Genomic DNA, 16,338 nt, shown 5'->3' with positions numbered 1-16,338 from the left:
GCTTCAATACAAATTACTGAAAAACATATAACGGGTCATAAACCGCAGCCAAAAACACAAAAATTACCCCAGCCTGTGATCAAGACCAGGTAAACGCAATTTTTTGATAAAAATCTATTATTAAATTTCTCAAGAGGGATTTTTTACCATTACTTTTGTTGTTGTTGTTGTTATTATTATTGATTTGTACTGGCACTGTTGCACTATGTCAGTGTTATGTAAGACCTAAAATGATTGCAACTCGAAATTTCTTATGATTGGCTGTCTGAACTTATTCGTCTTCATTACACGTTGTTTTTTTACACCCTCCACCATACATGGTATGGAGGGTATATTAAGTTCGTCATTCCGTTTGTAACTCATCGAACTAATAATTTTAGCCATAACAAAGTATATATATTCTTGATCAGCGTAAAATTCTAAGACGATTTAGTCCTGTCCGTCCGTTCGTCTGCCCATCTGTTGTAATCACGCTAGAATTAAAACGATAAAGATTGGAAGCTTACATTTTGCACCGAACTGTCGTTTGTCTGCAGGCAGGTCAAGTTCGAAGATGGGCCGATATAGTCCCCGATATCGTATAGCCACCATACAACGTTACCCCCGATATTTGGTATTTTGATAATTTTAACCACATTTTTCAATGGAATTGTCTGAAATTTTACAAAAGGAGTTCTTCGTAACTACTTTACCGTCTGAAGAAGAATTGTCTATATTGGTCCATGATATCGTATAACCCCCTATATAACTGTACCTCCCGACCTTCGGTATTTTGATGATTGTACCTAAATTGTTCAATGGAATTGTCTGAAATTCTGCAAGAGGAGTTCTCTGTGAGTGCTTTACCCCCTGAAAGAGAATTCTCTGTGTAGGTACACGATATCGTATAGTCCCCAAATGATGGTGTCAACACCACCCCCCCCCCCCCATTTTTGGGTATTTTGATGATTTTAGCCACATTTTTCAAAAGAATTGGGTAAAATCCACACAAGGAGATCCTTCTGAGTACTTTACCCCCTAAAAGAAAATTGTCATTATAGGTCCACGATATCGTATATCCCCATATAACTTTACCTCCCGATGATGATGCTTTCAACTACATTTGCAATGGAATTGTCTAAAAATCCATATTTGAAGTTCTTTCTAAGCACTTTACCCCCTGGAAGAGAAATGTCTATATAGGCCCATGATATCGTATAGTCCACATACAACCATCCGATATTCACTATTTTGATGATTTTAGCGATATTATTCCCCGGAGTTGTTTCATGTTTCGTATTTAGAGTTCGTAATGAAAACTTCAGTCTATGACAGAAAATTGCTTATTCAGGTCCAGACCCCATACATCAGTACCTCCCTATATTCGGCATTTCGACGGTTTTAGGTTCAATATTCACCGAATTGTTTATATTTTCCTGTGAAAGAAAATTGTCTATGCATATCCAGATCTTCGTATAATCCCGAAATAACAGTACCTCCCTATATTCGGTTTTTTGAAGATTTTAGCTAAGTTATTCACCGGATTTTTTTCAAGTTTCGTATTTGAATGTTGTAATGGCTTTTGACAAAAATTGCCTATGCAGGTCCACGTCTTCGTGTAGACCCCAATATAACGGCTATATTCGGTATTTTTTAGATTTTAACAGAATTTTTAACGGAATTTATTTATTTATTTATTTTTTTTTTGAACATTTCCAAATAGGTATTCAAAATTCGGCCAGACCGAACTTACTGCTAATTTACTTTTTTTTTCAAGTGTCGTCTCTTTGTACGCAATTTTGTGGTACTTCATATTCACAAAATGATGCTGGTGATAATCATAAAGCAGGTAATACCAGCATCACTACCACCACCACGACCACCGACAAATCAGCACTCTCACTTAAACTTCAGACTTGCTTATAGCAGCATCCTCCCAAATACTTTGAGGTGGTGGTTGTGGTACGTTGCCAAATGATGCGTTATGATCTGAAATCAAAATTTCCTTCAGGCTATGAAAAGTTGTGGCGCTGATTCGGGTTTCAAGTTTCATTTTCTTTTGAAAAGGGGCAGGTATCCATGAACGCATGGGTGTGTGTGTGTATAGACATACATAAGTATGCAAACAAACTTCCTTCTCTTAGCCAACAAACACCAATAAATATGTATGTTATCAGCATCGTCTTTTTTGTCTGCATCCTTGTACGATCTGCCGTTATGCGTTTTGTAATTTCCTTTCGCAAGGCCTTCAGGCATTATGACATCTTAACATCAACATTTGCATCAATCGGCTGTTGTTATACAATGACGACTGCCGTGTCTCTGTCTCTCTGGCGGCTCTTTGGACTTACGGATTTAATTGAATTTAATTTGAAAAATTTAATGAAATGATAAATGAGCAGCTGGAGGATTTTTTAAATAGTATTTTTCTGGCAAGTTAAATGATATCTCCAATGACATTAATAAATCATGCGATGTGCTCAAATCTGAGAAGCTGAAAATTAAGTGAGTTCGGGTGATATTAGCTATTGAAATGTTAACGGTCATGATCATGTGATGAGATCATGTTTTTCTGCTATTTGATCTAAAAGAATAACGTCAAAGACAAAATTATTTTATTAATAACTTTGCTAAAAGTTAATTTTTTATACCCTCCACCATAGTGTGGAGGGTATATTAAGTTTGTCATTCCGTTTGTAACACTTCGAAAAATACATATTAGAACCCCCAAACTATATATATTCTTGATCAGCATAAAATTCTATGTCGATTAGGCGATGTCCGTCCGTCTGTGGAAATCATTCTAGCTTTCGAACGAAATGAAGTAGTAGTAAGATAAAATTTTGCTCAAAAGTTTATTATGTCTGCAGGACTTTTGGTATTGAAAATGGGCCATGTAGGTCCACGTTTTGTTATAGCCCCCTATAATGGTACCTCCCGAAATTCGGTATTTTGGTGATTTAAGCGACATTATTCACCGGAAATATTTCAAATTTGGTATTTAAAGTTCGCAACGAATACTACAGCCTATGACAGAAAATTGTCCGTGCAGGTTAACGCCTTCGTATAGCGCCCTTATAACAGCACCTCCCGATATTCGGTATTTTGTTGATTTTAGCGACACTATTCATCGGAATTGTTTCAAATTTGGCATTGGAAGTTCGTAATTGATACTACAACCTAAAACATAAAATTGTCTATGGAGGTCCATGTCTGCGTACAGCCCTTAATATATAATCGTATAGCCCCCATATAACGGTAACTCCTATGTTCGGTATTTTCGACATTATTCCTCATTTTAATTTATTTATTTATTTTTTTTGTTTTTTTTTTGTTTTTTTTTTTTTTTTTTTGAAGTTAAGCATTTGAATATTGTAATGGCTTATGAAAAAAGTTGCCTATGTAGGTCCACGTCATTGTATAGACACTTACATAACGGCTAACTTCGGTATTTGTAAGATTTTAATAGAATTTTTAACGAATTTTCTTTATTTATTTATTTATTTCTTTATTTATTTATTTATTTATTTATTTATTTATTATTATTATTATTATTATTTTTTTTTTTTTTTTTAATTTCTAAATTCGTTCCAAATGGTGGAGGATATTCAAAGTTCGGCCCGGCCGAACTTACACCTTTTTTATTTATTAAAAGATATTGTGTTTATAGAAATATTGAGATGTGCCAAATCAGATCTTGAGTTAGAAGACATAATGGGATGTGTGAAATATGAAGAGAACTGGAGCATATTTCGGATTTTATGATCGTTTTGCTTATTCAAAACGTTGACCCTGTGTGGTGGAGGTACCAGAAGGAATGGTCTGATCTCTACTCTCTAGATCTTGTGTTGATAGAAGTATTCAGATGTGCCAAGTCTAAATGCAATCGGATGGTAAAGTCGCGTTTTATTAGCTTCTTGGATATTCCAAATTTCGACCTTTTATTGTGGAGGTACCAGAAGCAGTGGACCTATATATTTCATCTTCACACCAGATCTTGGTTAATGAAAATGTAGGGACGTATGAAATTTGAAGACAATCGCACTCTCACATCACATTTTATAAGCGTTGTAATTATTCAAAATTTTGACCATTTGTGGGGGAGGGAAAAAATGATCCGCCAATTTTATAACATATCCTGTTTTGGTAGAAATATTCAGATGTGCCAAGTCTAATTGGAATCAGATATTTTTTTCGTGTTTTATGAGTTCAATGGATATTCAAAATTTCAACCTATTGTGGGGGGAGGTACCAGAAGGAGTGGACCGATATATTCCGTCTTTACACCAGACTTTGGGTTTAATAAAAATATTGTGATGTGTCAAATTTGAATACAGTCGAACTCTTATATCACATTTTATAAAAGTTCTAATTATTCAAAATTTTGACCCTTTGTGGGGGAGGTGCTGGATAGAGTGGACCGATATTGTATGTTTTCGCACCTATCCTAGCACTGATGCAAATATTAGGATTTGCAAAGTTAGAGCAAAATCGATTACCCTTTCCCTTTCTGGGGCAGGTACCAGGAGGAGTGGGCCGATATTGCCAATCTCCAAACTCGATCTAAGTTTGACAATAATATTACGATGTACCAGGTTTGGATCAAATCAAATCGAGTATTCCCTTCGAGAGTTATCGTGCGCACCAGCCAGCCAGACGGACGAATGGACAGAGGGCCGGATATCGCTAGATCGACTGCAAATGTCCTGAAACGGATTTCGTCCAAAGAGACCGGTTATTTCGATGAGGCACGTTTTGTCCATATCAAAAGATATATACCCTCTCTAGCCATAGGGCTGAGGGTATAAAGAAACACCACATTTTTCTGATCATTTGCTTTTTTATTACCATCAATCCGAATTGCTTAGTTTAAATTGAATGATTTTCCCAATTTTATTTTCTGCCTTGTTTTTACCAATAAACGTTGTTTATACAACTTTCCTGCCTTGTTCTTAAAAAACTCAACCACAATTTTCCACATATTTACTTTATTTCGTGTTTTTTTTCACACAAACTTATCACAAATTGATAATTTTGTTAATTTCCTTATTAAAACCAGACTGAAGTATTGAGCCGATTACAAATGATTAGATGACAACTTTGATGCAAAAATCGCTTTAAAAACCAACTTTAGTCAGGCAACTAATTTATTGGGGCGCAATATCATTTCGGGATGGGGGCTCTGTCCAACTACCGGCATCTATTTCTTGCCGTCGTCCATCCGTTAGAGCATGCCTTGCAAAAATATTCGTTGTCCATAAACCATAATAATTTGTAAAATGTTGAGTATTATTAGCCACACACAGAGTGGCTTTGTGGCCTCACATATTGACGAAGGCAAAAAAAAAAAACAACAACAAAAAATATGGCAAATCCAGCAGCCAGTATTTTTTGAAAAAAGAAAAAAACAACCACAGCAATGTTAACGGACGCTCGGCAGTAGTCAATACAACAATCAGTGTTCAATTTGGCTAAAATGCAAACAGCAGAAGCCACAACAACGACACCAATCACAACAACAACAATAAATGGTAAAAGCCATGGTCATAACACACGGGTTACCCCGACAATAGATTGCAATGAATTGCTGCACTGATGAATATCATTAAACCCACAGATGTGTGTATGCGTGTGTGTGTCGACACTCATGGATGTGCTCCACAGAGTGTTAATCCCATATTTCGACAATTTTCAACAATAGTTTCGGGCCAAGTGATTGCATTTCTTTTCAATATCGCGTGTGTATATTAGACCAGTGGGTGGTTGGATTGGTGGATTTGATTTCAAAATCAAATTTGTATTTTGTTAAATATAATTGAGATTGAGAAATATTTATTCTTTTATTCAATTCAATTGGCTGAGTAAAATTACAGCTGTCGATTCGATCAAGGTATTCAATATCATTGATGATAAATAGTGCGAAACATAAATAGTTTCTGAAAAAAAGGGAATTCAAATAATTGGGATTCGACTGTTTTATGGCCGATAACTCTGTGCGATAATATTCGGGTCATGGTCTGGGGTTGAAAATTTCTAAGTGGGGGAGATAGTATTTGGTTAGAAGATCAAAATTCCAAAAGGGTTTTTGGTTCTCAGGCCAAACTTTTTTTGGACCATTATTAAGCTTTCACTAAACACCAAGGGCCTCAAAATGTAAGATTAAGAGCTAAATTAAATTAGAAAATCTTAATATTGATAGAGGGCACCGTCGTAGCCAGACTGGGGCCGAAGAGGCCTCTGACATAGTAAATTTTTCGACATTTTTGGGAATTTTGCTTGGAAATCTCATTCTTTGTATATTCTCGAAATAGTTTCGAGTGGCATCTCATCTGTACAAAAATAGGTCATGTCGGTCCAAGTTTTGGTATAGCTCTCACATAGAGTAACTCCTCAGGTTGAAGTCTTTTTTTTTAGATTTTAGACATTTTTTTCTTAATAATTTCGGTCATTCGAGAACCATTATTGCAAAAAATGACCAATAGTGGCCCACGTTTTGGTGTAACACTTATACGAAGGTATTCCCTGATTTCAGCTATTTCCGGGGTCTTGGACACATTTTCCATTTGATTAGGCCAATATTTGGTATCTTGGACTTCTAAGGGGATAGAAAACCTCTTCGCAGAAAATGTTCAAAGTAGGTCAATATTTCGAAGTTGAGCGCCTATAAACGATCCTCCTGATTTTATCTATTACGAGGGTCTTGACAACATTTTAGAATAGATTTGGCTAAAAGATTGTGTTTAGATGGCTTTGCAGGTCCAGAACTATCTTACAGAAGTTCGGTCGGGCCGAACTTTTAATACCCTCCACAATTGTATATAAAAGTATTTGAATTCAAACGTGTTCCACTTTAAACTACAAATACCAGATACCAGACAAAAAGGGCCGTTATATGAGGGTCGAATATCGGTGGGTATCGTTATATGTGCGCTATGGGAAAACGTGGACCTTAATACTCAATGTTCTACCACCGGAGCTAGAACCCAAATACCAATTTATAGACAAATCCGTGAGAAAGTAATGCAAAAATATTCGAAATACTGAATATCTGAAGGTACCAGCATGAGGGAGCCATACGAAAACGTGGATCTATACATACTATGTTCCGCCACATCAGCTAGAAACTATCACGAACTACAAATACTAATTTTTAGACAAATCCGTGGAAAAATGTGGCAAAAATCATCAAAAGTCCTACTATCGGGAGGTACCGTTATATGGGGGCTATACAAAAACGTGAACCTATACATACAATGTTTCGCCACCGGAGCTAGAACCTATTATGACCGACAAATACCAACTTTTAGACAAATCCGTGGAAAAACATGGCAAAAATCATCAAATAATGTGGGCTGTATTGTGATTTCAACAGATAGAAGCACAGACAGACAGACGGACATCGTTAAATCGATTTAGAAGTTTATGCTTGTCATGAATATATATACTTTATTTGGTCTACGACGAATATTTAGGGATGTTACAAAGGGAATGACAAAGTTAATATACCCTCCTTTTCAAAGTGGAGGGTATAAAACATATACATACATATATTAAATAAGTTATTCCGTTTGCAACACCTCCAAATACTTATCGGAGAACCCAATAATCGCTATTTGGGTTATTATTATACCCTCCACCATTGTATGGAGGGTATATTAAGATTGTCATTCCGTCTGTAACACCTCGAAATAACATTTTAGAGCCCACGAAATGAAGTAAGTTGATAAAGATTTACTCAAATGTGTATGATGTCTGCTGGACTTTTGATATTGAAAATGGGCCATGTAGGCCCACGTCTTCGTATAGCCCCATATAACGGTACCTCCCCATATTCGGTATTTTGATGATTTTAGCGACATTATTTACCGGAATTGTTTAAAAATTGGCATTTGAAATTGGTAATGGATACTACCGTCAAAGACAGAAAATGAGCCATGTAGATCCACGTCTACGTAAAGCACCATATAACGGTACCTCCCTATTTTCGGTATTTTGATGATTTATTTACTACTATTTCAAATTTGGTATTTGAAGTTCGTAATGGATACTACAGCCTATGACACAAAATTGTCTGTGCAGGTCCACGTCTTCGTATTGCCCCCATATAACGGTACCCCCCGATATTCGGTATTTTCATGATTTTAGCGACATTAGTCACCGGAATTTTTTCAAGTTTGCTGTTTAAAGTTCTTAATTGATACCGCAGCCTATGACAGAAAATTGTCTGTGCAGGTCCACGTTTTGGTATAGCACCGATATAATGATACCTCCCGATATTTGGTATTTTGATGCTTTCAGCTTCATTATTCAACGATTTTTTTTATAACCTACGCCACAAGGTGGTCAGGGTATTGTGTCTTTGTGCATTTGATTGTAACATGTAGAAGGAAGCGAGATAGGCCCAGAGTTACTTTTGAGTATCTCCATAAACTCACTTTCTGAGTTGATTTATGTATGTCAGTCCGTCTGTCCGTCCGTCCGTTTGTCCATGTATTCTTGTGAACAAAATGCAGGTCGCATTTAATATCCGATTGAGATGAAATTTTCCAAACAACATTTGCTTGACCCAAGGACGAACCCTATTGAAATTGGAGATAATCGGTAAAAATGTAGATATAGCTCCCATATATATCTTCGTCCGATTTGCCTTTTATTGTGTACCAAGCGTCTAATATTTGCCCAAATGGGATGGAATTTGGCACATACGACCGAATTGAGTTTAGAAGGTAGTATGCTAAATTTGGTGAAAATCGGTTCAGATGTAGATATAGCTCCCATATATATTGTTCATCCGATTTGTTGTATTTGTTACCCACAGCCGTAATATTCATTCCGTAACAACGATATTCAGGGAAATATATCAAATACAGCTCAGAAATATCTTTGCCAAATTTTATCAAGATCTGTCCAAATTTGGATATAGCTCCCATATATATCAAATAGGCAATACAAGTCCGAATTTAAAAGATACAAATGCTTCGGCATATTTAGTCCTTTCAACTTTAAATTATAACTATAATCATAGCGTGTATGATTGAATTCTCCCAAAAAAAAAAACTTTTAATTGTTATGTGGAGCTCTAATAAATTAGCAAAGCGGTATAGGGTATCATAAAGTGGGCCCCGCCCGACTTTAGGACATTCTTTACTGTTTTTTTTTTTTTTTTTTTTTTTTTTTTGAAGTTGCGTATTTGAATATTGTAAATGCCTTATGACAAAAGTTGCCTATGCAGGTCCACGTCTTCGTATGGACCCTAATATAACGGTTACATTCGGTATTTTTAAGATTTTAACAGAATTCGTAACGGATTTTATTGTTTTGAAAATTGCAAAAATCATCTAAATGGTCGAGGGTATTCAAGACCGCCGGAAATTACAGCTTCTTTAGTTGTTCTTTATTTGAATTAAAACGAATAAAATAACATATTCTACTCTTTTCATTATTTCATTTTACTTTGATAAATATAGTGGTGGAGGGTATAAAACGCTCGGCCAAGCAGAACTTAACTATAAGTTTTGCTCTATAAGAGCCAAACCAAAACGTGGACCTATATGTCCTTGTTTCAATTCTACGGAACTTAGATACATATGAGTAATATTTAATGGACCAATTTCATTCCATTCGGAAGTTATTTCCCCAGACTGACGGAATGTTGCATATAGTATATTATGATTTCTATCATTTTATTTAAAATCTTTAAGTCGATTTTTTTATTTGATAAGAAATAAATAAAAATATTCGACCCCATCTATTGTAAACTTCCGAAAGCACGTACACATGACACAGGTAGTCATAAAACTATTAACACTGAATGGAAGAACGTGGAGGTTATTGTCTGTAGCAGCAGACTCAATTCTTTTCCCCATTCATTGATTACTGCCAGCTTCCAACCAAGAAAAAAAACTGAATGGGTACTAGGTTGCACTTTGGCATGGCTAGTTTATTATTAGTTTGGATTACAAGCAAACGATCGTATTATATCCACATATAGGTATGTATAAATACTTGTATATCTCATTTTCCACGAGTAATGTAAAATGTGAGTTTTCAAATCGAATAGACAACCTGCCTCTTATGCCAAATGAATCCTATTTATGCCGCACAAACTACAGGTACGGTTTAAACAAGTCGGATTATGTCAAAATGTGGTCTACAATTAATATTAACAATTTAACACCTTTCTGTTTTTTTTTAATTTTTCTTTAGAGGAAAATTGTATAAATTTTTTCCACCACCATAAACGATTAGCTTTATGGAGTCTCGTGGATTTTCTTTCGGCTTTTATTATCATTGATTGATAATAAAATGAGACCTGCCCAATGCACATGCCAAGCCATTTGATTTTACAATGAAAGAAATTTTTTTTTATATGTTGTGATGTTTGTTATGACGGTGGCGGCGGCCGATTAATGCTGCTGGGGATCAGGCGGTTTTCTTTTTTAAATTTGTGATTTAGTGATAGTAGTATTCGTGAATAGGATGGTGTTTACATACGTTCCGTATATGACGACTTTTTATTCAAAAAATATTCGGAAGTGGGTTTTTTCTTTGGGTTGAGCCCACCCACCCCAAGTAATTTATTCATTAGATTTCTTTTAGAATGCAAACTTATAATATAAGTCTGACAGATCTTAAACTCAGCAAGATAAAACGTATCAGTCGGTTTTGCCCACATATGTATACCCTCAACCAATGTTCGATTATTTAAATATATTTTGACTTCTATTATGATTATTTCAATTGGTGACCCTCTATGGAGAAGGTATATGATATAAATATTGCGACGTGCCAGGTTTGGACTATAACTTTATAGGAGATATGTAATAATTTTTAGAAAATGTTAAAATGTGCGAGCGTTACCAGATATATTCGATCGAAGTATTCAATTTTCATACTTCATCTAATACAAACAAAGATATTAGTATGGGCAAAATTACAAGAAAATCGAACTTTATCCAATTTTATGGGAATTCATAAATTCCGATAAATTCCATATTTATCTCAGGTTTCTGTTTGAGATAAATATTTAAATAAGGTTGTAAAGAATCGCTGACCTTTTTCGTTAGTTATGACAGATAAAACTATTTAAAATGGTAACACTTTGTGGATGAGGTACCAGAATGGCTTCGCAAACGTATATTATCTCCGCAACAGTTCTTTTGTTAGCAAAAATGTTTGTATGTGTGAAATTTGAAGGGAGTCCGGAATTGGTACTACAGCCAATGCGTAAAAGTTACTTATTAAGGTTCTGGTCTTCGTATATGCCCCATGTAACGGTTTTTATATATCCCGTATTTTGCGACTATTTTTTTTTTTTTGAAATTCCTGCCAAATGATGGAGGGCCCGGCAAACTCAGATCCTTTTTTACTTGTCTTTTAGTAAAACTTACTGTCTTCGAGAAAAATACAAAAAAATGTATAAATGTAGGCCTGTGATCACCTCGACTATTTATTTCGGCTGGACTAAAAGAAATAGGTCAGGCAAGCTAAGTTAAGTTTCACAATATATAAGAACCATGGGAAACCCCTTGACAGCCATTACAAGAACGAATAAATTACTAATTGCTAAAAGCCATCATTTAAACTAACTGACCCATGTTTCTCCATATTTCTAGGATTCAGGGAATTTTACTCCCCCTTATTGTTCCAATAAAAACAGTCATTATTTATTCTGCTAATAACGCTTTTAATCTTCATTAACTATTTATTATTAATTCCTAATAAATTTTGCCTTGTTGTATATATGTATATCGTCCACTTATTTCAAGCGAAACAAAGAATGATGTAGCCTTACACACATTTCTTTTCCTGTAGATATATATCAAGGAATAAATAGCTTACTTCATATTCTTAGATATTAATTTGACAAGCTCCTAAGAAACTGCTAAAGCTCCCCATCCGCCGCTACAGCGCATGTCTGCAGCAGCGCCACCTGTTATCCAATGCCTTTCATTTTGAATGAATTCTGAAAATACAATTGTCCACATTCGAGTAGGGAAAGAGCTTTTGGTCTATTTTCAAGTAATGGATGGCTGACTGACTGACTGGCTGGCCAATACATTGCTAACTATTAGTTACTAACAAAAACAACAAACACCAACATCAGTCAGCCAACCAGCAAACGATTAAAGAAAATTTATTGTTTAACAAAAACTGGACGTAAAACAATTTGGAATTAAACCAAAAAAAAACCAAAGCCAAAGTGAGTGTGAAATACTAAATCAAATCGTATGACAACAATAACTGAAATGTTGCAATTTCATCATCATCATCATCATCGCAGGAATCGCCATCCAAGTCTCCGCAACAAATCGAATCGGTGGCAAGTCAGCCAACCAGTGTCCATACAAAAATTAACATTTTACCGGCAGAAACAAGTGTGAAAAGTTCAATAAAAAAATTATTCAGATTTTGATTGATTTGAAGTCTGGCCCCTTGTGGCAACCTCAAGTTGTGTTCGGTGGTGGTGGTGGTGGTGGTGGATGATGTTGGTGCTGGTGGCACTCACAAAATGAACCTGGTGAACCTTATTTCATAGCTTCGAATACATTTTTTTCCAGTTTGCGGCCAGACCAATTATTTGTCATAACGGCAACGGGCTGCCAAAGAAAGTGAAGTGATTTAGTTCGATGCAAAGTGAAGTGCAGTTCAGTGCAGTGCAGCAAAGTGAATTCACTGAATTCGAGTCTACTCTTGACCTACGTCAATTACGAAATTCTCTTACAAAATCGATATGACGTTTTATGACCAAATGCAAATTCCGCGGCGTTGTGGGCAACGAAGAAAAATTTGCGGAAATATGTACAAGTTTCCATTTTCCTTTTTTTTTTTTTGGTTTGCATGCAACAAATGTGGAGCATTGTTCTCGAACATTGGCATTACCAACCGGCCTGGCAAACTTGCTGTCTATGACATCATTTAAGGTTGTTGGTGGTGTTGATGTTACATTTTTTTAGGCTTTACTGACTTTTCAGTAGTTGGTTTTCTTATTCAGTTCCATGGGAAAAAAGTTCTTTGCTTCCATGGGCGAGAGAAGAAGGGCAACACAGCTATGGTCTTTGTCTTTCGGTGTCGGCTAATAACATTTGTTCTCCTTTTTATGGGTGTTTGTTATTGGCTTGTCTGTTATGTCTTGTGTCTCGTAAATCAATCGATAAATGTCCCCATTTTACATTGTTTTGGTTTTGACTTGGGCGCTAAAAAATAGCTGGTTAAATGAAAACAGAAAAAGGAAGGATAGGAAGGCGCATTCAGTGATAAGAAAATTCAAATCAGGGGTTCTTTTTGAGAAAGAGGAAAATGAATACATTTTTCAAAATAAGTTAACCCTTTGTTATAGTCCCCATATAACGATACCGCCGTTTGGAATTTTGAAGGTCTTAAGTGACAATTTCACTTTCATTTGCAGTCTCATTAGAATATTGAAACCCAATATCGAATTAAAAGTTGGACCCGCTGAACTTTAACTGTTTTGAAGATTATTTTAAGATTTATTGACCAAACCATTGATTTTTTTAATATTTCCCCAAGGATACGAGAAGTGTTTTTGCAACTGTTTTTATACCCTACACCATACAGTGGTAAAGGTATTATGTCTTTGTGCATTTGCTTGTAACATGGAGAAGGAAGAGATATAGACCAATAGTTACTTTTAGAGATCTTCATAGAATCACTTTCTGAGTCGATTTATGCATGTCCGTCCGATCATCCATGTATACTTGTATTATACGATTGAGATGAAATTTTCCAAACAATATTTGTTTGGCCCAAGGACGAACCCTATTGAAATTGGTTATAATCGGATCAGATTTAGATATATGCAGCTCCCATATATATCTTAAACCGATTTCGGGTTAATTGTGCACCAATGGCCAATATTAGTCCAAATGAATTTTGGCACATCCGACCGAATTCAGTCTAGAAGCAAGTAAGTGAAATTTGTCCCCTACATTCGTAATATGTACTCAACAAGAATGAATGCAGCGCAGTAATACCTCTGCTAAATTATATCGGGATCGATAGAGATTTGGATATAGCTCCCATATGTATCTTCAACTGATTTCGGGTTAATTGTGCACCAAATTGCCAATATCAGTCCAAATGAGCTGAATTTTGGCACACCCGACCGAATTAAGGTATAGCCATAGCTCTCATATATATGTTTCATCCGATTTGGGGTCTTAAGTCCCTCGCATTCGTAATATGCATTCGACAACAATGATATTTGGTATCAGATATCTTATAGAGCTCGGAAATACCTTTGCCAATTTTTATCGAGAACGGCTAAGATTTGGATATTTCTCCCATATATATCCTTAATTCTATTTCAGGTTTATTGTGGAAATAAGGGCTAATGAAGTGAATTTCAGGACGTTCGTTTCCATTTTGTGGAGCTCGACTCAGATATATATTTTTTTAATATTATCGTTTTCGAAGGGATATCATGTTCTATATAGCAATGTTATTTGGTATAAAAGATTAAAATGTCTCCGTCAAATTCAGTGAAAATCGATTCAGATTTGGTTATACCTCCGATATATTAGTTCCCTCTGAAACCAAACTGTAACTGATCAAAAGCCAAATGTTGATAGGTGGTATGATATACTTCAAATAAATTCTTTTCCTATTGTTTTTTTTCAGAGAGCGTTTTTTTTTTTTTTTTTTTTTTTTTTTTGAAAAATAGTATTATCACATTACTGTTGTTCTTATAAAAAAAAAAACATAGTATATCAGTTCGATTGGGCCAAACTGTGTGTAACACCTCGAAACATTGATCCCATACCTGTCATGTTATCTATCAATTTTCCTATCTCGCCTAGCTGACTCGATCTAGCTAAGTTTTGTTAATTTTTAATCACGCAGCAGGGCGAAGTTATTGTCCGATCCCCACGAAATTTTACATGACCAATTTTGCAGTCGCTCTAAAGGTCACAATTGGAGATCATTCGATGTGCTATTTTGCATGCAATTTTCGTTTAGGATAGAAGCCTACCATTTCAGATGGTCGTCGGATAATATTTAGCGGGTAAATGGATCAGCTTCTTTATGCAAAAATACCAAAATTTCTATTCAACCGCGAATGTTTTTAATGCATCATCTTCTTCTGATTCCTTTCCAATTACCTTGAAGTGTCTGGTCAGATATCGGAGATATATACAGGAATCTAAATTTTCAAGTACTGTTTCGAATTGTTATTAGGGCGACAGGGGATAAAAATGTAGGCCTTGTTGATCCGGTCAAAAACAAACCAATAATAATTTTGAATGACTTTATGACAATAATTTAAGAATGACATGTACAAAATATCTGTGTGCATGAAAGCCATGAAATGGGTACTAAGTGTGCGAATTGTACTAAATGGTACTAAATTTGGTATAGTTTGGTTAAGGATGAAGCTGGAATTTTGAAATTCTGTTCTGGTGTCCCTGTTGGTTATAGGTTTATGATAAAAATGTGGCTTTGGAAATGTGCACTATAAGTACACGAAAAGTACCAAATCGTACTATATTTGGTACAATTTGATATTGGGTGAACAGATATTGCTTAAAATCTGGAGTTTGGTATCAGGGTCGCCATTAGTGTAGCCTGGACATACTGAGGTGGTTTAGGTTGTACGAAAAATACTATTTGGTATTGATTAAAGGGATGGAGTTGAAGTTCTGAAATTTTATATTTAGATTTTTGTTGGTATCTGAAAACGAAATATTGGGAAGGTTTTGCAAATGCGTATTATAATTGCTTGAAAAGTACTAAATGGTACTAATTTTGCGTACTAAATGTTATCACTGTTGGTGTTTGTGGTTAAGATATGGAGGTGATTTTTAAAAAATGGTTAAAATAACTGTTCGAAAAGTACGAAGTGGTACCAAATTCGGTATTGGCTGAAGGGATAGAGGTCAAACGGTAAAATTTGATATTGAGGTCTCTGTTGGTATTTGGTATTTTAATCTGGTGGTGGTTTTGCAAAGGTGTACCATAATTTTACGGAAAGTACTAAATTTGGTATAAGATGAAGGGATAGAGCTGGAATCCTGAAACTTGATATGGATGTGACTGTTGATGTCTGTAGTTGAAAAATGGAGCTGGTTTTGACAATGTGTACTATTATTCATAATTATGACCACTTTGTGAGGGAGGCACCAGAATAAGTGGGGCCATATATAATCATCTTCAACCCAGATATTGTACACACAAAAATATTAGGTCTTGTTAAATTTGAAAAGAATCCAATGTTTATTTCGCATTTTATAAGAGTCATAGTTATTCAAAATTTTGACCCGTTGTGGTGGTACCAGAAGGAGTAATCCTATATTTCCCATCTTCACACCAGATCTTGAATTAGTAAAATGATTGGGATGT

The 16,338-nt window shown here is 35.4% G+C and overlaps 1 protein-coding gene across 3 annotated transcripts in view; it reads left to right on the top strand.

The window, feature by feature from the left end:
- Positions 1-16,338, top strand: part of LOC101893012 (uncharacterized) — a 186,609-nt gene that overhangs the window by 19,217 nt on the left and 151,054 nt on the right. Inside the window, exon 1 of one of the 3 annotated variants that reach the window (XM_059124465.1) lies at positions 12,059-12,181. The exons of the other annotated variants lie outside the window; for them this stretch is intronic. The gene's annotated coding sequence lies outside the window, so the exon portion shown is untranslated. Of the gene's footprint in view, positions 1-12,058; positions 12,182-16,338 lie in introns of those variants that run through there. 3 annotated transcript variants of the gene reach the window in all.

The sequence above is a fragment of the Musca domestica genome, unplaced genomic scaffold (assembly GCF_030504385.1).
Source record: "Musca domestica strain aabys unplaced genomic scaffold, Musca_domestica.polishedcontigs.V.1.1 29, whole genome shotgun sequence".
NCBI classification, from domain to species: domain Eukaryota; kingdom Metazoa; phylum Arthropoda; class Insecta; order Diptera; family Muscidae; genus Musca; species Musca domestica.
This window is presented reverse-complemented; position numbering and strand designations above follow the sequence as displayed.